The sequence below is a fragment of the Heterodontus francisci genome, chromosome 29 (assembly GCF_036365525.1).
Source record: "Heterodontus francisci isolate sHetFra1 chromosome 29, sHetFra1.hap1, whole genome shotgun sequence".
In the NCBI taxonomy this organism is placed as follows: domain Eukaryota; kingdom Metazoa; phylum Chordata; class Chondrichthyes; order Heterodontiformes; family Heterodontidae; genus Heterodontus; species Heterodontus francisci.
In genome coordinates, this window is record NC_090399.1 from 11,861,871 (window position 1) to 11,885,557 (window position 23,687).

General features: G+C 53.6%; 1 pseudogene; it reads right to left on the bottom strand.

The window, feature by feature from the left end:
- Positions 1-1,407: 1,407 nt before the first annotated feature.
- The window catches only part of LOC137346118 (zinc-binding protein A33-like), a 114,046-nt pseudogene continuing 91,766 nt past the window's right edge, over positions 1,408-23,687 (bottom strand).

The window sequence follows — 23,687 nt, forward strand, 5'->3', positions numbered from 1 at the left end:
GGGAAGGTCATGTCTTACCAACTTAATAGAATTCTTTGAGGAAGTAACAAAGTTGATTGATGAGGGAAGGGCTGTAGATGTCATAGACATGGACTTCAGTAAGGCGTTTGATAAGGTTCCCCATGGTAGGCTGATGGAGAAAGTGAAGTCGCATGGGGTCCAGGGTGTACTAGCTAGATGGATAAAGAACTGGCTGGGCAACAGGAGACAGAGAGTAGTAGTGGAAGGGAGTTTTTCAAAATGGAGATGTGTGACCAGTGGTGTTCCACAGGGATCCGTGCTGGGACCACTGTTGTGTGTGATATACATAAATGATTTGGAGGTGGTCTGATTACCAAGTTTGCAGACGACACTAAGATTGGTGGAGTAGCAGATAGTGAAGGGGACTGTCAGAGAATACAGCAGAATATAGATAGACTGGAGAGTTGGGCAGAGAAATGGCAGATGGAGTTCAATCAGGGTAAATGCGAGGTGATGCATTTTGGAAGATCCAATTCAAGAGTGAACTATATAGTAAATGGAAAGGTTCTGGGTAAAATTGATGTACAGAGAGATTTGGGTGTTCAGGTCCATTGTTCCCTGAAGGTGGCAACGCAGGTCAATAGAGTGGTCAAGAAGGCATACAGCATGCTTTCCATCATCGGACGGGGTATTGAGTACAAGAGTTGGGAGGTCATGTTACAGTTGTATAGGACTTTGGTTCGGCCACATTTGGAATACTGCGTGCAGTTCTGGTTGCCACATTACCAAAAGGATGTAGATGCTTTGGAGAGGGTGCAGAGGAGGTTCACCAGGATGTTGCCTGGTATGGAGGGCGCTAGCTATGAAGAGAGGTTGAGTAGATTAGGATTATTTTCATTAGAAAGACGGAGGTTGAGGGGGGACCTGATTGAGGTGTACAAAATCATGGGAGGTACAGACAGGGTGGATAGCAAGAAGCTTTTTCCCAGAGTGGGGGATTCAAATACTAGGGGTCATGAGTTCAAAGTGAGAGGGGAAAAGTTTAGGGGGGATATGCATGGAAAGTTCTTTACGCAGAGGATGTTGGGTGCCTGGAACGCGTTGCCAGCGGAGGTGGTAGACACGGGCATGATAGCGTCTTTTAAGATGTATCTAGACAGATACATGAATGGGCAGGAAGCAAAGAGATACAGACCCTTAGAAAATAGGCGACATGTTTAGATAGAGGATCTGGATCGGCGCAGGCATGGACGGCCGAAGGGCCTGTTCCTGTGCTGTTATTTTCTTTGTTCTTTGTATTTATCCTGAGTTCTTGCTGGAGAGGAGTGAACTCAGTGTGTATTCAGTACGTGCTGGGAACCTTCTCTCTGCACTGTGTGGAAGCAAAGCACAAGAGGAAATAACTGGAACAATTCTGCCATCTGCTGGTAACACCAAGAAGTGTTTCATTTATTCAACATTGTTCAGGATCAATAAACGAGCACATAAGGAGACCATTTGGCCCATCAGGCCTGTACTGGCTCATCAAAAGAGCTATCTCAACCAGAACAGGGAGGGCTGAACAATAAATGATGTCCTTGCCAACGACTGCCATATCCCAAGAATACATTTAAAATAGGGCAAGGGGACATAGGATCAATATAGTAAAATGCAAGCTCTTCTACACATAAAGAACGATAAACAGTTGGAATGGTCTCCTGGCGTAGTGGAAACAGAAACACTGACATTATCTCACAGAAAATGGAACATTGGATCAAATAAGATGAGCCGAATATCCGTCCTAATCCTTAAATATCCTGTAAAGTTGCCCGAGGAGCACCTCGAGTTCGGAAGAGTAACTGGGCCACCTGCTGGTGAATCATCAGTACAGCATATCAACAACAATGTAAAAATACTGCAGACGCTGGAAATCTGAAACAAAGACAGAAAATGCTGGAAATGCTCAGCAGGTCAGGGAACATCCATGGAGACGACAAGAAAGTTGATGATTTGGACAAGACAAGATTTGGGGGGGGTACAACATAGGTTGCAGACCACCTTGCCAGCACAGTGTTCTGACTGGGGGTGGGGGGTGGTGGGGGTGGGGGGGGGGGGGTGTCGCCACACCAAGTACCTCTCCCTGTTTCCGGAATCACAGGCACATCTGTCCTATATTGCTAGCAGCTCCTATCAGAGAGACAGTGGGACACATAGCAAAGGGCTGAAGATGTTAACGTCAATATTGTTGTGTTTCCTTCTATCCTTCTAACACAAATTCCCCAATCACTCAGATAGGACTGGTTAACTAAACGGTAAGTTTTTTTGTTTGAAGATTGCAATAGTATATACACACTGATGGAGAGCTCGTACTAATACGTCTTACTTGGTGAACTAACACATTGGGGATAGTGCAGGGAAGTGGCGCTGAGGTAGATGATCGGCCATGATCTAATTGAATGGCGGCGACGGCTCGATGGGCTGAATGGCCTACTCCCGTTCCTATTGCAACAACCGTGTCACGTGACAGATGATATCATATCCTGTCTGATGATGCATACAGATTATGGACTTACCCAGTTAAAGACAAACGACAACAAATCTTATGAAAAGAGGCCTATAAAATGCTTCATAGCAAATCCATGTATCCACAGGCCTGTCAGTGTAATGGAAGCTAATAGAATCTATCATGAAGCATAGAGTGACTGAAACTTGAACAAATATGAGCTGATCGGGGAGAGCCAGCATGGCTTTGTTAAAGGAATGTCATGTCTGATTAATCTCGTTAAATCTTTTGAGGAGGTCAGTAATAAGATAGACATGGGAGTGTCTGTGGATGTTATGGAGATGAACTTTCAGAATGCATTTGACAAAGTACCACATAAAAGATTATTGGTAAAAATGAGAATGCACAGAATTGGAAGTAGCCACTTGGGTTGGAAATTAGTTGGGAGGTAGGAGACAGAGAGTGAGGATAATGGGTAGAGGATTCAGATTGGCAGGATGTGACAAATGGCATTCTCCAGCGATCTGTTCTGGGGCCTCAACTTTTCACCACATTTATTAATGACTTGGGTGAAAAAAATCGAGGGTTATATATCCAAGTTTGCAGCTGACACTAAATGAGGATGTACAATAAGTAGTGCAGATGGGCTCAGGAAGTTTTCAGAGGATATGGACAGATTAAATGAGTGGGCTAAACTATGCTGATGGGGTTCAATGTGGGCATGTGAGGTCATCAGTTTTGGTCACAAGATAAATTTAAATGGTGAGAATCCAGAGATTGTAAGGGAACAGACAGGTTCAGGAGACCTGCTACACAAATCATAGAAGCCTCTTAGATAGGTACAAAAAAACAACCAAAAAGGCTAATGGAGTTTTGGCCATTTATCTCAAGGTGGACGGATTACAAAGGGGAGGAAGTTGTGAATTAAAAACAGAAAATTCTGGAAATACTCAGCAGGTCTGGCAGCATCTGTGGAGAGAGAAACAGAGTTAATATTTCAGGTCTGCGACCTTTCATCATCTTCAGTTGTACAGACCGTTAGTCTGACCCCCATCTGGAGCATCATGTTTAGTTTTGGGCCCTGCACCTCAGGATTGATATAATGGCTTTGGAGGGAGTGTAGCAGAGATTCAGCAGAATGTTACCAGGATATAAAGGGTTAATTATGAGGACAGGATTATATTAGGTTGAAGGGGTGATCTAACGGAGGTGTGTAAACTGTTAAAAGGATTGAATAAGGCAGATAAAGAAAAACTATTTCCTCTAAGGGTGAAAACAGGAACAAGGGGACATTATCCTAAATTCGAGCCAGGTCATTTTGGGGTCAAATCAGGAAGCAGGGTTTGTTTCACACAAAGAGCAGTAGAAATCTGGAACTCTCTACCCCCAAAAGACAATGGACACTGAATCAACTGAAATTTTCAAGACCGAGGTCGATTGACTTTTATTGGGTCAGGGTATATGAAGCAATGGCAGGTAGATAGTTCTGATGAAGGTCACGACCTGAAACATTAACCCTGTTTCTCTTTCCACAGATAGTGCCGGATCTGCTGAGTATTTCCAACATTTTCTGTTGTTTGTGGCCGGTAAATGGAGTGAAGGTACAGTTTAGCCAGGATCGACTGGAATGACAGAACTGACTTGAGGGGCTGAACGGCCTCCTCCTGTTCCTGTCTCCAGCTCTGCACAAAACTAACATCCTCCTGGATTGTTACTGTCCGGGGACAGATTTTCAGAGGTTCAGTGTTTTTACCCCCATCAGTGATACATGGATTGAAGTAAGGATAGAGTTTCTCAGTGAATGTCCCAGTGAAAGTGTAGATATGGGACTTGTTATCTGAGTTATAAAAGGACACCTTCCCTCCCTCATAATCCAGGCAGACTCGAATCTTTCACAGCTTCACTCTCAGCTCTATGCGTTTCCATGGTTTGGTACAAGCCAAGTATTCATTCAATCTCTCATGTCCCACTGCCCAGTATCCATTATGTGAATTTAGGGTAATTTGTCCCTTCCTGTTGATGGATTCCTTGGCCACACCCACAATCCACTTGATCTTGTTTCCCACCTCCACCTCCCAGGAATGTTTCCCTGATGTGAATCCCTCTGATCCGAGGACAAAGACATGGGTATCAAATCTCTCCGGATTGTCGGGGAGTTCCTGCCGTTTCTCGGTGAATCTCACAGTTTTCAGGTCCTCAGACAGGAGAAGGTAAGGATTGGCTGTATTAGGATCCAAGGTGACTGGAGCTGGGAACAGATGGACATGGATAAAATGTTAGTCACACTCACTGTAACTTTCACAGCCAGTTAGTGATTGGAAACATCAGCAATGATCCACAATTAGAAATTCATCCTTCAGGGAAGACTCTCAGCAGCCACTGCAGAGAGGAAAGTTTTACCAGGCGGTCATACCCTGCAGTGAGGCTCTGGAAGTCCCGTTACCGGGAGGAGGGTGGAGAGAGAGAGGGCTTGAGATTTACTTGTGCTGTTCAAACACAAGAAGCTCGGTTTCCGAGAGATACAGAGCATGTGTGAGAAACTGAGCGTGCACACGAGTGAGACACAGTGTGTGCGTGAGTGAGACACAGTGTGCGGGCGAGTGAGACACAGTGTGTGGATGAGTGAGACACAGCGTGTGGATGAGTGAGACAAAGCGTGTGGGCGAGTGAGGCACAGCGTATGGGTGAGTGAGACAAAGCGTGTGGCTGAGTGAGACAAAGCGTGCGGGTGAGTGAGACACAGCGTGTGGCTGAGTGAGACAAAGCGTGTGGGTGAGTGAAACAAAGCGTGTGGGTGAGTGAGACAAAGCGTGCAGGTAAGTGAGACACACGTGCGGGTGAGTGAGACAAAGCGTGTGGGTGAGTGAGACAAAGCATGCGGGTGAGTGAGACACAGCGTGCGGGTGAGTGAGACAAAGCGTGCGGGTGAGTGAGACACAGCGTGCGGGTGAGTGAGACAAAGCGTGTGGGTGAGTGAGACAAAGCATGCGGGTAAGTGAGACACACGTGCGGGTGAGTAAGACACAGCGTGCGGGTGAGTGAGACAAAGCGTGCGGGTGAGTGAGACACAGCGTGCGGGCGATGAGACACAGCGTGTGGGTGAGTGAGACACAGCGTGTGGGTGAGTGAGACACAGCGTGCGGGTGAGTGAGACAAAGCGTGTGGGTGAGTGAGACACTACATGCGGGTGAGTGAGACACTGTGTGCGGTCGAGTGAGACACAGCGTGCGGGCGATGAGACACAGCGTGTGGGTGAGTGAGACACTACATGCGGGTGAGTAAGACACAGCGTGCGGGTGAGTGAGACAAAGCGTGCGGGCGATGAGACACAGCGTGTGGGCGAGTGAGACACTACATGTGGGTGAGTGAGACACTGTGTGCGGTCGAGTGAGACACAGCCTGCGGGCAAATGTGACACAGTGTGCGAGCGAGTGAGACAAAGCGTGTGGGCGAGTGAGACACAGCGTGTGGGCGAGGGAGACACAGCGTGCAGGTGAGTGAGACACAGCGTGTGGGTGAGTGAGACAAAGCATATGGGCGAGTGAGACAAAGCGTATGGGCGAGTGAGACACAGCGTGTGGGCGAGGGAGACACAGCGTGCAGGTGAGTGAGACACAGCGTGTGGGCGAGTGAGACAAAGCGTATGGGCGAGTGAGACACAGCGTATGGGTGAGTGAGACAAAGCGTATGGGTGAGTGAGGCACAGCGTGCGGGCGAGGGAGACACAGCATGCGGTGAGTGAGACAAAGCGTATGGGCGAGTGAGACAAAGCGTATGTGTGAGTGAGACACAGCGTGTGGGCGAGTGAGACAAAGCGTGTGGGCGAGTGAGACAAAGCGTATGTGTGAGTGAGACACAGCGTGTGGGCGAGTGAGACAAAGCGTATGTGTGAGTGAGACACAGCGTGTGGGCATGTGAGACAAAGCGTATGGGCGAGTGAGACAAAGCGTATGTGTGAGTGAGACACAGCGTGTGGGCGAGTGAGACAAAGCGTATGGGTGAGTGAGGCACAGCGTGTGGGCGAGTGAGACAAAGCGTGTGGGCGAGTGAGGCACAGCGTGCGGGCGAGTGAGACAAAGCGTATGGGTGAGTGAGGCACAGCGTGTGGGCATGTGAGACAAAGCGTATGGGTGAGTGAGGCACAGTGTATGGGTGAGTGAGACAAAGCGTATGGGCGAGTGAGACAAAGCGTATGGGCGAGTGAGACAAAGCGTGTGGGCGAGTGAGGCACAGCGTGTGGGCATGTGAGACAAAGCGTATGGGCGAGTGAGACAAAGCGTGTGGGCGAGTGAGACAAAGCGTATGGGCGAGTGAGACAAAGCGTATGGGTGAGTGAGACAAAGCGTATGGGTGAGTGAGACAAAGCGTATGGGCGAGTGAGACAAAGCGTATGGGTGAGTGAGACAAAGCGTGTGGGCATGTGAGACAAAGCGTATGGGCGAGTGAGACAAAGCGTGTGGGCGAGTGAGGCACAGCGTGCGGGCGAGTGAGACAAAGCGTATGGGTGAGTGAGGCACAGCGTGCGGGCGAGTGAGACAAAGCGTATGGGTGAGTGAGGCACAGCGTGTGGGTGAGTGAGACAAAGCGTATGGGTGAGTGAGGCACAGCGTATGGGTGAGTGAGACAAAGCGTATGGGCGAGTGAGACACAACGTATGGGCGAGTGAGACAAAGAACAAAGAACAAAGAACAGAGAAAATTACAGCACAGGAACAGGCCCTTCGGCCCTCCAAGCCTGCGCCGATCCAAATCCTCTATCTAAACCTGTCGCCTATTTTCTAAGGGTCTGTATCTCTTTACTTCCTGCCCATTCATGTATCTGTCTAGATACATCTTAAAAGACGCTATCGTGCCCACGTCTACCACCTCCGCTGGCAACGCGTTCCAGGCACCCACCACCCTCTGTGTAAAGAACTTTCCACGCATATCCCCCCTAAACTTTTCCCCTTTCACTTTGAACTCGTGTCCCCTAGTAATTGAATCCCCCACTCTGGGAAAAAGCCTCTTGCTATCCACCCTGTCTATACCTCTCATGATGTTGTACACCTCAATCAGGTCCCCCCTCAACCTCCGTCTTTCTAATGAAAATAATCCTAATCTACTCAACCTCTCTTCATAGCTAGCGCCCTCCATACCAGGCAACATCCTGGTGAACCTCCTCTGCACCCTCTCCAAAGCATCCACATCCTTTTGGTAATGTGGCGACCAGAACTGCACGCAGTATTCCAAATGTGGCCGAACCAAAGTCCTATACAACTGCAACATGACCTGCCAACTCTTGTACTCAATACCCCGTCCGATGAAGGAAAGCATGCCGTATGCAAAGAGTATGGGTGAGTGAGACACAGCGTATGGGTGAGTGAGACAAAGAGTATGGGTGAGTGAGACACAGCCTGCGGGCGAGTTAGACAAAATGAGCGGGCGAGTGAGACACAGCGTGTGGGTGAGTGAGACACAGTGTATGGGTGAGTGAGACAAAGAGTATGGGTGAGTGAGACACAGCCTGCGGGCGAGTTAGACAAAATGAGCGGGCGAGTGAGACACAGCGTGTGGGTGAGTGAGACACAGTGTATGGGTGAGTGAGACACAGTGTGTGGGTGAGTGAGACACAGCGTGTGGGTGAGTGAGACACAGTGTGTGGGTGAGTGAGACAAAGAGTATGGGTGAGTGAGACACAGCCTGCGGGCGAGTTAGACAAAATGAGCGGGCGAGTGAGACACAGCGTGTGGGTGAGTGAGACACAGTGTATGGGTGAGTGAGACACAGTGTGTGGGTGAGTGAGACACAGTGTGTGGGTGAGTGAGACACAGCGTGTGGGTGAGTGAGACACAGCGTGCGGGTGAGTGAGACACAGTGTGTGGGTGAGTGAGACACAGCATGCGGGTGAGTGAGACACAGCGTGTGGGTGAGTGAGACACAGCGTGCGGGTGAGTGAGACACAGCGTGTGGGTGAGTGAGACACAGCGTGTGGGTGAGTGAGACACAGCGTGCGGGTGAGTGAGACACAGCGTGTGGGTGAGTGAGACACAGCGTGCGGGTGAGTGAGACACAGCGTATGGGTGAGTGAGACACAGCGTGTGGGTGAGTGAGACACAGCGTATGGGTGAGTGAGACACAGTGTGTGGGTGAGTGAGACACAGCGTATGGGTGAGTGAGACACAGTGTATGGGTGAGTGAGACACAGTGTGTGGGTGAGTGAGACACAGCGTATGGGTGAGTGAGACACAGCGTGTGGGTGAGTGAGACACAGCGTATGGGTGAGTGAGACACAGTGTGTGGGTGAGTGAGACACAGCGTATGGGTGAGTGAGGCACAGCGTGCGGGCGAGTGAGACAAAGCGTATGGGTGAGTGAGGCACAGCGTGTGGGTGAGTGAGACAAAGCGTATGGGTGAGTGAGGCACAGCGTATGGGTGAGTGAGACAAAGCGTATGGGCGAGTGAGACACAACGTATGGGCGAGTGAGACAAAGAACAAAGAACAAAGAACAGAGAAAATTACAGCACAGGAACAGGCCCTTCGGCCCTCCAAGCCTGCGCCGATCCAAATCCTCTATCTAAACCTGTCGCCTATTTTCTAAGGGTCTGTATCTCTTTACTTCCTGCCCATTCATGTATCTGTCTAGATACATCTTAAAAGACGCTATCGTGCCCACGTCTACCACCTCCGCTGGCAACGCGTTCCAGGCACCCACCACCCTCTGTGTAAAGAACTTTCCACGCATATCCCCCCTAAACTTTTCCCCTTTCACTTTGAACTCGTGTCCCCTAGTAATTGAATCCCCCACTCTGGGAAAAAGCCTCTTGCTATCCACCCTGTCTATACCTCTCATGATGTTGTACACCTCAATCAGGTCCCCCCTCAACCTCCGTCTTTCTAATGAAAATAATCCTAATCTACTCAACCTCTCTTCATAGCTAGCGCCCTCCATACCAGGCAACATCCTGGTGAACCTCCTCTGCACCCTCTCCAAAGCATCCACATCCTTTTGGTAATGTGGCGACCAGAACTGCACGCAGTATTCCAAATGTGGCCGAACCAAAGTCCTATACAACTGCAACATGACCTGCCAACTCTTGTACTCAATACCCCGTCCGATGAAGGAAAGCATGCCGTATGCAAAGAGTATGGGTGAGTGAGACACAGCGTATGGGTGAGTGAGACAAAGAGTATGGGTGAGTGAGACACAGCCTGCGGGCGAGTTAGACAAAATGAGCGGGCGAGTGAGACACAGCGTGTGGGTGAGTGAGACACAGTGTATGGGTGAGTGAGACAAAGAGTATGGGTGAGTGAGACACAGCCTGCGGGCGAGTTAGACAAAATGAGCGGGCGAGTGAGACACAGCGTGTGGGTGAGTGAGACACAGTGTATGGGTGAGTGAGACACAGTGTGTGGGTGAGTGAGACACAGCGTGTGGGTGAGTGAGACACAGTGTGTGGGTGAGTGAGACAAAGAGTATGGGTGAGTGAGACACAGCCTGCGGGCGAGTTAGACAAAATGAGCGGGCGAGTGAGACACAGCGTGTGGGTGAGTGAGACACAGTGTATGGGTGAGTGAGACACAGTGTGTGGGTGAGTGAGACACAGTGTGTGGGTGAGTGAGACACAGCGTGTGGGTGAGTGAGACACAGCGTGCGGGTGAGTGAGACACAGTGTGTGGGTGAGTGAGACACAGCATGCGGGTGAGTGAGACACAGCGTGTGGGTGAGTGAGACACAGCGTGCGGGTGAGTGAGACACAGCGTGTGGGTGAGTGAGACACAGCGTGCGGGTGAGTGAGACACAGCGTGTGGGTGAGTGAGACACAGCGTGCGGGTGAGTGAGACACAGCGTATGGGTGAGTGAGACACAGCGTGTGGGTGAGTGAGACACAGCGTATGGGTGAGTGAGACACAGTGTGTGGGTGAGTGAGACACAGCGTATGGGTGAGTGAGACACAGTGTATGGGTGAGTGAGACACAGTGTGTGGGTGAGTGAGACACAGTGTGTGGGTGAGTGAGACACAGCGTATGGGTGAGTGAGACACAGTGTGTGGGTGAGTGAGACACAGCGTGTGGGTGAGTGAGACACAGCGTGCGGGTGAGTGAGACACAGTGTGTGGGTGAGTGAGACACAGCATGCGGGTGAGTGAGACACAGCGTGTGGGTGAGTGAGACACAGCGTGCGGGTGAGTGAGACACAGCGTGTTGGTGAGTGAGACACAGCGTGTGGGTGAGTGAGACACAGCGTGCGGGTGAGTGAGACACAGCGTGTGGGTGAGTGAGACACAGCGTGCGGGTGAGTGAGACACAGCGTATGGGTGAGTGAGACACAGCGTGTGGGTGAGTGAGACACAGCGTATGGGTGAGTGAGACACAGTGTGTGGGTGAGTGAGACACAGCGTATGGGTGAGTGAGACACAGTGTATGGGTGAGTGAGACACAGTGTGTGGGTGAGTGAGACACAGTGTGTGGGTGAGTGAGACACAGCGTGTGGGTGAGTGAGACACAGTGTGTGGGTGAGTGAGACACAGCGTGCGGGTGAGTGAGACACAGTGTGTGGGTGAGTGAGACACAGCGTATGGGTGAGTGAGACACAGTGTGTGGGTGAGTGAGAAACAGTGTGTGGGTGAGTGAGACACAGCGTGCGGGTGAGTGAGACACAGCGTATGGGTGAGTGAGACACAGTGTGTGGGTGAGTGAGACACAGCGTATGGGTGAGTGAGACACAGTGTGTGGGTGAGTGAGACACAGCGTGCGGGTGAGTGAGACACAGTGTGTGGGTGAGTGTGACACAGCGTATGGGTGAGTGAGACACAGTGTGTGGGTGAGTGAGACACAGCGTGCGGGTGAGTGAGACACAGTGTGTGGGTGAGTGTGACACAGCGTATGGGTGAGTGAGACACAGTGTGTGGGTGAGTGAGACACAGCGTGCGGGTGAGTGAGACACAGCGTGCGGGTGAGTGAGACACAGCGTATGGGTGAGTGAGACACAGTGTGTGGGTGAGTGTGACACAGTGTGTGGGTGAGTGAGACACAGCGTGCGGGTGAGTGAGACACAGTGTGTGGGTGAGTGAGACACAGCGTGTGGGTGAGTGAGACACAGCGTGCGGGTGAGTGAGACACAGTGTGTGGGTGAGTGAGACACAGCGTATGGGTGAGTGAGACACAGTGTGTGGGTGAGTGAGACACAGTGTGTGGGTGAGTGAGACACAGCGTGCGGGTGAGTGAGACACAGTGTGTGGGTGAGTGAGACACAGCGTGCGGGTGAGTGAGACACAGTGTGTGGGTGAGTGAGACACAGCGTGTGGGTGAGTGAGACACAGCGTGCGGGTGAGTGAGCCACAGTGTGTGGGTGAGTGAGACACAGTGTGTGGGTGAGTGAGACACAGCGTATGGGTGAGTGAGACACAGCGTGTGGGTGAGTGAGACACAGTGTGTGGGTGAGTGAGACACAGCGTATGGGTGAGTGAGACACAGTGTGTGGGTGAGTGAGACACAGCGTGCGGGTGAGTGAGACACAGTGAGTGGGTGAGTGAGACACAGCGTATGGGTGAGTGAGACACAGTGTGCGGGTGAGTGAGACACAGTGTGTGGGTGAGTGAGACACAGTGTGTGGGTGAGTGAGACACAGCGTATGGGTGAGTGAGACACAGTGTGTGGGTGAGTGAGACACAGCGTATGGGTGAGTGAGACACAGCGTATGGGTGAGTGAGACACAGTGTGTGGGTGAGTGAGACACAGTGTGTGGGTGAGTGAGACACAGCGTATGGGTGAGTGAGACACAGTGTGTGGGTGAGTGAGACACAGTGTATGGGTGAGTGAGACACAGTGTGTGGGTGAGTGAGACACAGTGTGTGGGTGAGTGAGACACAGCGTATGGGTGAGTGAGACACAGTGTGTGGGTGAGTGAGACACAGTGTGTGGGTGAGTGAGACACAGCGTATGGGTGAGTGAGACACAGCGTGTGGGTGAGTGAGACACAGCGTGCGGGTGAGTGAGACACAGCGTATGGGTGAGTGAGACACAGTGTGTGGGTGAGTGAGACACAGCGTGTGGGTGAGTGAGACACAGCGTGCGGGTGAGTGAGACACAGCGTATGGGTGAGTGAGACACAGCGTGCGGGTGAGTGAGACACAGCGTATGGGTGAGTGAGACACAGCGTGCGGGTGAGTGAGACACAGTGTGTGGGTGAGTGAGACACAGTGTGTGGGTGAGTGAGACACAGCGTGCGGGTGAGTGAGACACAGCGTATGGGTGAGTGAGACACAGCGTGTGGGTGAGTGAGACACAGTGTGTGGGTGAGTGAGACACAGCGTATGGGTGAGTGAGACACAGTGTGTGGGTGAGTGAGACACAGCGTGCGGGTGAGTGAGACACAGCGTATGGGTGAGTGAGACACAGTGTGTGGGTGAGTGAGACACAGCGTGCGGGTGAGTGAGACACAGTGTGTGGGTGAGTGAGACACAGCGTGCGGGTGAGTGAGACACAGCGTATGGGTGAGTGAGACACAGCGTGCGGGTGAGTGAGACACAGCGTATGGGTGAGTGAGACACAGCGTGCGGGTGAGTGAGACACAGCGTATGGGTGAGTGAGACACAGCGTATGGGTGAGTGAGACACAGCGTGCGGGTGAGTGAGACACAGCGTATGGGTGAGTGAGACACAGCGTGCGGGTGAGTGAGACACAGTGTGTGGGTGAGTGAGACACAGCGTATGGGTGAGGGAGACACAGTGTGTGGGTGAGTGAGACACAGCGTATGGGTGAGTGAGACACAGCGTATGGGTGAGTGAGACACAGCGTGCGGGTGAGTGAGACACAGCATATGGGTGAGTGAGACACAGTGTGTGGGTGAGTGAGACACAGTGTATGGGTGAGTGAGACACAGTGTGTGGGTGAGTGAGACACAGTGTATGGGTGAGTGAGACACAGTGTGTGGGTGAGTGAGACACAGTGTGTGGGTGAGTGAGACACAGCGTGCGGGTGAGTGAGACACAGCATATGGGTGAGTGAGACACAGTGTGTGGGTGAGTGAGACACAGTGTGTGGGTGAGTGAGACACAGTGTATGGGTGAGTGAGACACAGTGTGTGGGTGAGTGAGACACAGTGTATGGGTGAGTGAGACACAGTGTGTGGGTGAGTGAGACACAGTGTATGGGTGAGTGAGACACAGTGTGTGGGTGAGTGAGACACAGTGTATGGGTGAGTGAGACACAGTGTGTGGGTGAGTGAGACACAGCGTGTGGGTGACTGAGACACAGTGTATGGGTGAGTGAGACACAGTGTGTGGGTGAGTGAGACACAGCGTGTGGGTGAGTGAGACACAGCGTATGGGTGAGTGAGACACAGTGTGTGGGTGAGTGAGACACAGAGTGTGGGTGAGTGAGACACAGCGTATGGGTGAGTGAGACACAGCGTATGGGTGAGTGAGACACAGCGTGTGGGTGAGTGAGACACAGCGTATGGGTGAGTGAGACACAGCGTGTGGGTGAGTGAGACACAGCGTGTGGGTGAGTGAGACACAGCGTATGGGTGAGTGAGACACAGCGTGTGGGTGAGTGAGACACAGTGTGTGGGTGAGTGAGACACAGCGTATGGGTGAGTGAGACACAGCGTATGGGTGAGTGAGACACAGTGTGCGGGTGAGTGAGACACAGTGTGTGGGTGAGTGAGACACAGCGTATGGGTGAGTGAGACACAGTGTGTGGGTGAGTGAGACACAGTGTGCGGGTGAGTGAGACACAGTGTGTGGGTGAGTGAGACACAGCGTATGGGTGAGTGAGACACAGCGTATGGGTGAGTGAGACACAGTGTGCGGGTGAGTGAGACACAGCGTATGGGTGAATGAGACACAGCGTATGGGTGAGTGAGACACAGTGTGCGGGTGAGTGAGACACAGCGTATGGGTGAGTGAGACACAGTGTATGGGTGAGTGAGACACAGTGTGTGGGTGAGTGAGACACAGCGTATGGGTGAGTGAGACACAGCGTATGGGTGAGTGAGACACAGTGTGTGGGTGAGTGAGACACAGTGTGTGGGTGAGTGAGACACAGCGTATGGGTGAGTGAGACACAGTGTGTGGGTGAGTGAGACACAGCGTGCGGGTGAGTGAGACACAGTGTGTGGGTGAGTGAGACACAGCGTATGGGTGAGTGAGACACAGCGTATGGGTGAGTGAGACACAGTGTGTGGGTGAGTGAGACACAGCGTATGGGTGAGTGAGACACAGTGTGTGGGTGAGTGAGACACAGTGTGTGGGTGAGTGAGACACAGCGTATGGGTGAGTGAGACACAGCGTATGGGTGAGTGAGACACAGTGTGTGGGTGAGTGAGACACAGCGTATGGGTGAGTGAGACACAGTGTGTGGGTGAGTGAGACACAGCGTATGGGTGAGTGAGACACAGTGTGTGGGTGAGTGAGACACAGCGTGTGGGTGAGTGAGACACAGTGTATGGGTGAGTGAGACACAGTGTGTGGGTGAGTGAGACACAGCGTGCGGGTGAGTGAGACACAGCGTATGGGTGAGTGAGACACAGCGTGTGGGTGAGTGAGACACAGTGTGTGGGTGAGTGAGACACAGCGTGCGGGTGAGTGAGACACAGCGTACGGGTGAGTGAGACACAGAGTGTGGGTGAGTGAGACACAGTGTATGGGTGAGTGAGACACAGTGTGTGGGTGAGTGAGACACAGCGTGTGGGTGAGTGAGACACAGCGTGCGGGTGAGTGAGACACAGCGTATGGGTGAGTGAGACACAGCGTGCGGGTGAGTGAGACACAGCGTATGGGTGAGTGAGACACAGTGTGTGGGTGAGTGAGACACAGCGTGCGGGTGAGTGAGACACAGCGTATGGGTGAGTGAGACACAGTGTGTGGGTGAGTGAGACACAGCGTGCGGGTGAGTGAGACACAGCGTGTGGGTGAGTGAGACACAGTGTGTGGGTGAGTGAGACACAGCGTATGGGTGAGTGAGACACAGCGTGCGGGTGAGTGAGACACAGCGTGTGGGTGAGTGAGACACAGCGTGTGGGTGAGTGAGACACAGTGTGTGGGTGAGTGAGACACAGCGTATGGGTGAGTGAGACACAGCGTGCGGGTGAGTGAGACACAGCGTGCGGGTGAGTGAGACACAGCGTATGGGTGAGTGAGACACAGTGTGTGGGTGAGTGAGACACAGCGTGTGGGTGAGTGAGACACAGTGTGCGGGTGAGTGAGACACAGCGTGTGGGTGAGTGAGACACAGCGTGTGGGTGAGTGAGACACAGTGTGTGGGTGAGTGAGACACAGCGTATGGGTGAGTGAGACACAGCGTGCGGGTGAGTGAGACACAGCGTATGGGTGAGTGAGACACAGTGTGTGGGTGAGTGAGACACAGCGTGCGGGTGAGTGAGACACAGCGTATGGGTGAGTGAGACACAGTGTGTGGGTGAGTGAGACACAGCGTGTGGGTGAGTGAGACACAGTGTGCGGGTGAGTGAGACACAGCGTGTGGGTGAGTGAGACACAGTGTGTGGGTGAGTGAGACACAGTGTGCGGGTGAGTGAGTCACAGTGTGTGGGTGAGTGAGACACAGCATGCGGGTGAGTGAGTCACAGTGTGTGGGTGAGTGAGACACAGCATGCGGGTGAGTGAGTCACAGTGTGTGGGTGAGTGAGACACAGCATGCGGGTGAGTGAGACACAGCGTGCGGGTGAGTGAGACAGTGTGTGGGTGAGTGAGACACAGCGTCTGGGTGAGTGAGACACAGCGTGTGGGTGAGTGAGACACAGTGTGTGGGTGAGTGAGACACAGCGTATGGGTGAGTGAGACACAGCATGCAGGTAAGTGAGACACAGTGTGTGGGTGAGTGAGACACAGCATGCGGGTGAGTGAGACACAGCGTATGGGTGAGTGAGACACAGCGTGTGGGTGAGTGAGACACAGCGTATGGGTGAGTGAGACACAGCGTGTGGGTGAGTGAGACACAGCATGCGGGTGAATGAGACACAGCGTGTGGGTGAGTGAGACACAGTGTGTGGGTGAGTGAGACACAGATTGTGGGTGAGTGAGACACAGCGTGTGGGTGAGTGAGACACAGCGTATGGGTGAGTGAGACACAGCGTGTGGGTGAGTGAGACACAGCATGCGGGTGAGTGAGACACAGCGTGTGGGTGAGTGAGACACAGTGTGTGGGTGAGTGAGACACAGATTGTGGGTGAGTGAGACACAGCGTGTGGGTGAGTGAGACACAGCGTATGGGTGAGTGAGACACAGCGTGTGGGTGAGTGAGACACAGCGTGTGGGTGAGTGAGACACAGTGTGTGGGTGAGTGAGACACAGATTGTGGGTGAGTGAGACACAGCGTGTGGGTGAGTGAGACACAGCGTGTGGGTGAGTGAGACACAGTGTGTGGGTGAGTGAGACACAGTGTGTGGGTGAGTGAGAAACAGATTGTGGGTGAGTGAGACACAGTGTGTGGGTGAGTGAGACACAGCGTGTGGGTGAGTGAGACACAGCGTGCGGGTGAGTGAGACACAGCGTGTGGGTGAGTGAGACACAGTGTGTGGGTGAGTGAGACACAGATTGTGGGTGAGTGAGACACAGCGTGTGGGTGAGTGAGACACAGCGTGCGGGTGAGTGAGACACAGCGTATGGGTGAGTGAGACACAGTGTGTGGGTGAGTGAGACACAGCGTGCGGGTGAGTGAGACACAGCGTATGGGTGAGTGAGACACAGTGTGTGGGTGAGTGAGACACAGCGTGTGGGTGAGTGAGACACAGTGTGCGGGTGAGTGAGACACAGCGTGTGGGTGAGTGAGACACAGTGTGTGGGTGAGTGAGACACAGCGTATGGGTGAGTGAGACACAGCGTGCGTGTGAGTGAGACACAGCGTATGGGTGAGTGAGACACAGTGTGTGGGTGAGTGAGACACAGCGTGCGGGTGAGTGAGACACAGCGTATGGGTGAGTGAGACACAGTGTGTGGGTGAGTGAGACACAGCGTGTGGGTGAGTGAGACACAGTGTGCGGGTGAGTGAGACACAGCGTGTGGGTGAGTGAGACACAGTGTGTGGGTGAGTGAGACACAGTGTGCGGGTGAGTGAGTCACAGTGTGTGGGTGAGTGAGACACAGCATGCGGGTGAGTGAGTCACAGTGTGTGGGTGAGTGAGACACAGCATGCGGGTGAGTGAGTCACAGTGTGTGGGTGAGTGAGACACAGCATGCGGGTGAGTGAGACACAGCGTGCGGGTGAGTGAGACAGTGTGTGGGTGAGTGAGACACAGCGTCTGGGTGAGTGAGACACAGCGTGTGGGTGAGTGAGACACAGTGTGTGGGTGAGTGAGACACAGCGTATGGGTGAGTGAGACACAGCATGCAGGTGAGTGAGACACAGTGTGTGGGTGAGTGAGACACAGCATGCGGGTGAGTGAGACACAGCGTATGGGTGAGTGAGACACAGCGTGTGGGTGAGTGAGACACAGCGTATGGGTGAGTGAGACACAGCGTGTGGGTGAGTGAGACACAGCATGCGGGTGAGTGAGACACAGCGTGTGGGTGAGTGAGACACAGTGTGTGGGTGAGTGAGACACAGATTGTGGGTGAGTGAGACACAGCGTGTGGGTGAGTGAGACACAGCGTATGGGTGAGTGAGACACAGCGTGTGGGTGAGTGAGACAGAGCATGCGGGTGAGTGAGACACAGCGTGTGGGTGAGTGAGACACAGTGTGTGGGTGAGTGAGACACAGATTGTGGGTGAGTGAGACACAGAGTGTGGGTGAGTGAGACACAGCGTATGGGTGAGTGAGACACAGCGTGTGGGTGAGTGAGACACAGCGTGTGGGTGAGTGAGACACAGTGTGTGGGTGAGTGAGACACAGATTGAGGGTGAGTGAGACACAGCGTGTGGGTGAGTGAGACACAGTGTGTGGGTGAGTGAGACACAGCGTGTGGGTGAGTGAGACACAGCGTGTGGGTGAGTGAGACACAGTGTGTGGGTGAGTGAGACACAGCGTGTGGGTGAGTGAGACACAGTGTGTGGGTGAGTGAGACACAGATTGTGGGTGAGTGAGACACAGTGTGTGGGTGAGTGAGACACAGCGTGTGGGTGAGTGAGACACAGCGTGCGGGTGAGTGAGACACAGCGTGTGGGTGAGTGAGACACAGTGTGTGGGTGAGTGAGACACAGATTGTGGGTGAGTGAGACACAGCGTGTGGGTGAGTGAGACACAGTGTGTGGGTGAGTGAGACACAGCGTGTGGGTGAGTGAGACACAGCGTGCGGGTGAGTGATACACAGCGTATGGGTGAGTGAGACACAGATTGTGGGTGAGTGTGACACAGCGTGTGGGTGAGTGAGACACAGCGTGTGGGTGAGTGAGACACAGATTGTGGGTGAGTGTGACACAGCGTGTGGGTGAGTGAGACACAGCGTATGGGTGAGTGAGACACAGCGTGTGGGTGAGTGAGACACAGCGTATGGGTGAGTGAGACACAGCGTGTGGGTGAGTGAGACACAGCATGCGTGTGAGTGAGACACAGCGTGTGGGTGAGTGAGACACAGTGTGTGGGTGAGTGAGACAAAGATTGTGGGTGAGTGAGACACAGCGTGTGGGTGAGTGAGACACAGATTGTGGGTGAGTGAGACACAGCGTGTGGGTGAGTGAGACACAGTGTGTGGGTGAGTGAGACACAGCGTGCGGGTGAGTGAGACACAGCGTGTGGGTGAGTGAGACACAGTGTGTGGGTGAGTGAGACACAGCGTGCGGGTGAGTGAGACACAGCGTGTGGGTGAGTGAGACACAGCGTGTGGGTGAGTGAGACACAGATTGTGGGTGAGTGAGACACAGCGTGTGGGTGAGTGAGACACAGTGTGTGGGTGAGTGAGACACAGATTGTGGGTGAGTGAGACACAGCGTGTGGGTGAGTGAGACACAGTGTGTGGGTGAGTGAGACACAGCGTGTGGGTGAGTGAGACACAGCGTGCGGGTGAGTGAGACACACCGTGTGGGTGAGTGAGACACAGTGTGTGGGTGAGTGAGACACAGATTGTGGGTGAGTGAGACACAGCGTGTGGGTGAGTGAGACACAGTGTGTGGGTGAGTGAGACACAGCGTGTGGGTGAGTGAGACACAGATTGTGGGTGAGTGTGACACAGCGTGTGGGTGAGTGAGACACAGCGTGTGGGTGAGTGAGACACAGATTGTGGGTGAGTGTGACACAGCGTGTGGGTGAGTGAGACACAGTGTATGGGTGAGTGAGACACAGCGTGTGGGTGAGTGAGACACAGCGTATGGGTGAGTGAGACACAGTGTGTGGGTGAGTGAGACACAGTGTGTGGGTGAGTGAGACACAGCGTATGGGTGAGTGAGACAAAGCGTGTGGGTGAGTGAGACACAGATTGTGGGTGAGTGAGACACAGCGTGCGGGTGAGTGAGACACAGCCTATGGGTGAGTGAGACACAGTGTGTGGGTGAGTGAGACACAGTGTGTGGGTGAGTGAGACACAGATTGTGGGTGAGTGTGACACAGCGTGCGGGTGAGTGAGACACAGCGTATGGCTGAGTGAGACAAAGTGTGTGGGTGAGTGAGACACAGTGTGTGGGTGAGTGAGACACAGCGTATGGGTGAGTGAGACACAGCGTATGGCTGAGTGAGACACAGTGTGTGGGTGAGTGAGACACAGTGTGTGGGTGAGTGAGACACAGCGTGCGGGTGAGTGAGACACAGCGTATGGCTGAGTGAGACACAGTGTGTGGGTGAGTGAGACACAGCGTGTGGGTGAGTGAGACACAGCGTGTGGGTGAGTGAGACACAGCGTGTGGGTGAGTGAGACACAGCGTATGGGTGAGTGAGACACAGCCAATGGGTGAGTGAGACACAGTGTGTGGGTGAGTGAGACACAGTGTGTGGGTGAGTGAGACACAGATTGTGGGTGAGTGTGACACAGCGTATGGGTGAGTGAGACACAGCGTATGGGTGAGTGAGACAAAGCGTGTGGGTGAGTGTGACACAGATTGTGGGTGAGTGTGACACAGCGTGTGGGTGAGTGAGACACAGATTGTGGGTGAGTGTGACACAGCGTGTGGGTGAGTGAGACACAGCGTATGGGTGAGTGAGACACAGCGTATGGGTGAGTGAGACACAGCGTGTGGGTGAGTGAGACACAGCATGCGGGTGAGTGAGACACAGATTGTGGGTGAGTGTGACACAGCGTGTGGGTGAGTGAGACACAGTGTGTGGGTGAGTGAGACACAGCGTGTGGGTGAGTGAGACACAGCGTATGGGTGAGTGAGACACAGCGTGCGGGTGAGTGAGACACAGCGCATGGGTGAGTGAGACACAGCGTATGGGTGAGTGAGACACAGCGTGTGGGTGAGTGAGACACAGTGTGTGGGTGAGTGAGACACAGTGTGTGGGTGAGTGAGACACAGCGTGCGGGTGAGTGAGACACAGCGTATGGCTGAGTGAGACACAGTGTGTGGGTGAGTGAGACACAGCGTGTGGGTGAGTGAGACACAGCGTGCGGGTGAGTGAGACACAGCGTATGGGTGAGTGAGACACAGTGTGTGGGTGAGTGAGACACAGCGTATGGGTGAGTGAGACACAGCGTGCGGGTGAGTGAGACACAGCGTATGGGTGAGTGAGACACAGTGTGTGGGTGAGTGAGACACAGTGTGTGGGTGAGAATGAGACACAGCGTATGGGTGAGTGAGACACAGCGTGTGGGTGAGTGAGACACAGCGTGTGGGTGAGTGAGACACAGTGTGTGGGTGAGTGAGACACAGCGTGTGGGTGAGTGAGACACAGCGTATGGGTGAGTGAGACACAGCGTGCGGGTGAGTGAGACACAGCGTATGGGTGAGTGAGACACAGTGTGTGGGTGAGTGAGACACAGCGTATGGGTGAGTGAGACACAGTGTGTGGGTGAGAATGAGACACAGCGTATGGGTGAGTGAGACACAGCGTGCGGGTGAGTGAGACACAGCGTATGGGTGAGCGAGACACAGTGTGTGGGTGAGTGAGACACAGCGTATGGGTGAGTGAGACACAGTGTGTAGGTGAGTGAGACACAGCGTGTGGGTGAGTGAGACACAGCCTGTGGGTGAGTGAGACACAGCGTGTGGGCGAGTGAGACACAGCGTGTGGGTGAGTGAGACACAGCGTATGGGTGAGTGAGACACAGCGTGTGGGTGAGTGAGACACAGTGTGTGGGTGAGTGAGACACAGCGTGTGGGTGAGTGAGACACAGTGTGTGGGTGAGTGAGACACAGCGTGTGGGTGAGTGAGACACAGTGTGTGGGTGAGTGAGACACAGCATGCGGGTGAGTGAGACACAGCGTGTGGGTGAGTGAGACACAGCGTGTGGGTGAGTGAGACACAGTGTGTGGGTGAGTGAGACACTGCATGCGGGTGAGTGAGACACAGCGTGTGGTTGAGTGAGACACAGCGTGTGGGTGAGTGAGACACAGCGTGTGGGTGAGTGAGACACAGTGTGTGGGTGAGTGAGACACAGCATGCGGGTGAGTGAGACACAGCATGCGGGTGAGTGAGACACAGCGTGTGGGTGAGTGAGACACAGTGTGTGGGTGAGTGAGACACAGCATGCGGGTGAGTGAGACACAGCATGCGGGTGAGTGAGACACAGCGTATGGGTGAGTGTGACACAGCGTATGGGTGAGTGAGACACAGCGTATGGGTGAGTGAGACACAGCGTGTGGGTGAGTGAGACACAGCGTGTGGGTGAGTGAGACACAGCATGCGGGTGAGTGAGACACAGCGTATGGGTGAGTGAGACACAGCGTGTGGGCGAGTGAGACACAGCGTATGGGTGAGTGAGACACAGCGTGTGGGTGAGTGAGACACAGCGTGTGGGTGAGTGAGACACAGTGTGTGGGCGAGTGAGACACAGCGTATGGGTGAGTGAGACACAGTGTGTGGGTGAGTGAGACACAGCGTATGGGTGAGTGAGACACAGTGTGTGGGTGAGTGAGACACAGTGTGTGGGTGAGTGAGACACAGCATGCGGGTGAGTGAGACACAGCGTATGGGTGAGTGAGACACAGTGTGTGGGTGAGTGAGACACAGTGTGTGGGTGAGTGAGACACAGCATGCGGGTGAGTGAGACACAGCGTATGGGTGAGTGAGACACAGCGTGCGGGTGAGTGAGACACAGCATGCGGGTGAGTGAGACACAGTGTATGGGTGAGTGAGACACAGCGTGCGGGTGAGTGAGACACAGCATGCGGGTGAGTGAGACACAGTGTGTGGGTGAGTGAGACACAGCATGCGGGTGAGTGAGACACAGCTTATGGGTGAGTGAGACACAGCGTGCGGGTGAGTGAGACACAGTGTGTGGGTGAGTGAGACACAGCATGCGGGTGAGTGAGACACAGTGTGTGGGTGAGTGAGACACAGCATGCGGGTGAGTGAGACACAGCGTGCGGGTGAGTGAGACACAGCGTATGGGTGAGTGAGACACAGCGTGCGGGTGAGTGAGACACAGCGTATGGGTGAGTGAGACACAGCGTGCGGGTGAGTGAGACACAGCGTGTGGGTGAGTGAGGCACAGCGTATGGGTGAGTGAGACACAGTGTGTGGGTGAGAATGAGACACAGCGTGTGGGTGAGTGAGGCACAGCGTATGGGTGAGTGAGACACAGCGTATGGGTGAGTGAGACACAGTGTGTGGGTGAGAATGAGACACAGCGTGTGGGTGAGTGAGACACAGTGTGTGGGTGAGAATGAGACACAGCGTATGGGCGAGTGAGACACAGCGTGTGGGTGAGTGAGACACAGCGTGTGGGTGAGTGAGACACAGCGTGTGGGTGAGTGAGACACAGTGTGTGGGTGAGTGAGACACAGCGTATGGGTGAGTGAGACACAGTGTGTGGGTGAGTGAGACACAGCGTGTGGGTGAGTGAGACACAGTGTGTGGGTGAGTGAGACACAGCGTATGCGTGAGTGAGACACAGCGTGTGGGTGAGTGAGACACAGTGTGTGGGTGAGTGAGACACAGCGTATGGGTGAGTGAGACACAGCGTGTGGGTGAGTGAGACACAGCGTGTGGGTGAGTGAGACACAGTGTGTGGGTGAGTGAGACACAGCGTATGGGTGAGTGAGACACAGCGTGTGGGTGAGTGAGACACAGTGTGTGGGTGAGAATGAGACACAGTGTGTGGGTGAGAATGAGACACAGCGTATGGGCGAGTGAGACACAGCGTGTGGGTGAGTGAGACACAGCGTGTGGGTGAGTGAGACACAGTGTGTGGGTGAGTGAGACACAGTGTATGGGTGA